Here is a 2,093-nt window from a genome sequence, read left to right on the forward strand (position 1 = left end):
ATATATATAAAAAAAAGATTTTAAAAATAAAAATTGCAAATATAAAAAAGTCGCAATTATCTTATTTTTTATTTTTTTATCCTGTGGTGTAAACAAGAACATGACAAAGGATGCAAACATGTCAACATAACATTTATGTAGGATAATTAAATAATATGAATAATAAACAGTATTGCTGAAGAATGATGCTGAATGCATATTTTCTGTAAGCAGGAAACCGTCTGAGGAAGTACTGCATTGGCAAACGTGAGCACGGTATCCCATAATGCAATGCAGTGGAGCCGAGCTTCCAGTGTGACGAATGAGCTGAGATTTGATCAGACTGATAAACGTGTTCAAAAACAACAACAAAAAAGCATCGTTCATTCATAATTAATAATTGGACTTCACATGCTAGAGTTTTTCTAATTCAAAACTTCACTCTAAGTCAGTGTTTCTTTGTGATTCTTTGTGAAATTCACTACAGATGTTGCGTTTATGTTTTGGATGTTCACTTCTGTGGCGTCTCTGGGTTTTGCATGAATATCGAACACAAACCAGACCGTTTTCTCAGAAATATGACCGGTGTGTTTCTTCAGTTTGGCTGTTTTCGTGTGAATATTGTTTTAAGTGATAATCACTTGATATCATTTTGCTCTGCTCTCGATATGACTTTGAATGTAAAATCACCAAAATCCAAACTTATCCTGAGCACAAACATCATGGGCACGATGTGCTGGATTCTGGGATGTTTGTGCTGCTTTAATTAGCAGCGCTATTCGTTGTGATTTCAGTGAAACTAAAGCACAGAGTGATGCTCTTTCAGACCTCGTGAGTCTGAGCTCCTTCGGCACCAAAAACTAGATTTGATGACCTCCAATTCATTTCTGCTGTAATCACACACACTTCTCACAAAGTTTTGTTCATAGAGATTAGAAGAAGCATTTTAATTGACTTCAATTTTTATATGTGAGCCTGCAGCACAAAAGCAGTCTTGAGTCGCTGGGGTATATTTGTAGCAATAGCCAACAATATTAAGCAATTTTTCCATATTTATTTTTTACCGGTGTTTTACCAGTATTTAGAATTTTACACTTCATTGCATTGTTTTAGAGTTAACAGAAATGTTGTGAAATTAAAGGATAATGTCGTGTGTAACGAGCTGCCAGTACCTTTTCTCTTATTTTACAGATTTATTTTTTACAGTGTTCATAGACCATTATATATCACGTATAAATGATTAAATACAAAATCATTAGTAGTTATTACGATTGATGAGGTTTGGAATTGATCAAATGTGCTTGGGAAAAAAATATGATCAGAATATCAACGTGCCTAATAATTATGCATGCACTGTACATATATATATTGCAAATGAGTGCATATTAAATAGGGTCGTGCCTGATTTGCATATCTCCCCGTGTGAGAACGCTGGTCGAGCTGAGCAGCAGCAGTGTGAGTTACTCGCTCGTTACTCCGGTACCGGTACATTCTGCTCCAGCTCGCGCCTGCGTGCCTGCCTGCGTGCGCGCGTCCGGTCACATCACTGAGATCGGCGCTCGGATCAATACAGCAGCTCGCGTCGCGTCGCGCTGGAGGAGCGGTGATGGACCACGGAGCGAGCTGATCGCGGCCAGAGCCGGAGGATCATGTCCTATGTGTCTTCACAAGGTAACGCTAACGGTTCCTCCGCGTGATTGACAGCGCTCGGTGATCGGTGATCCGCGGGAAGCGCTCGGTAACAGCAGATGCGCGTCGAGGGCCGCGCGTTTATTTATAGATCCGAACCTAACCGGCAGCTCTCCGTTAACGGCTGTGTCTGTGTGTGCGCGCGCGTTTTTGTGACATATGAGGACACAGATGTGTATAATGACATGGGTATTACAGGTATGACAAGGAGAAGGTGACTTGTGAGGACATTACCCCACGTCCCCATTTTTCAAAACGCTTATGAATCATACAGAGTGAGTTTTTTGAGTCTAAATCCATTATGTGGGGTATTAGGGGTAGGGTTGGTGTAGGGCAATAGCACATACAGTTTGTACAGTATAAAAACCATTACGCCTATGGAGAGTCCCCACAATTCACAAAAACAAACCTGTGTGTGTGTGTGT

Source organism: Sinocyclocheilus anshuiensis, unplaced genomic scaffold (assembly GCF_001515605.1).
Source record: "Sinocyclocheilus anshuiensis isolate Anshui unplaced genomic scaffold, SAMN03320099.WGS_v1.1 scaffold424, whole genome shotgun sequence".
Lineage (NCBI taxonomy): Eukaryota > Metazoa > Chordata > Actinopteri > Cypriniformes > Cyprinidae > Sinocyclocheilus > Sinocyclocheilus anshuiensis.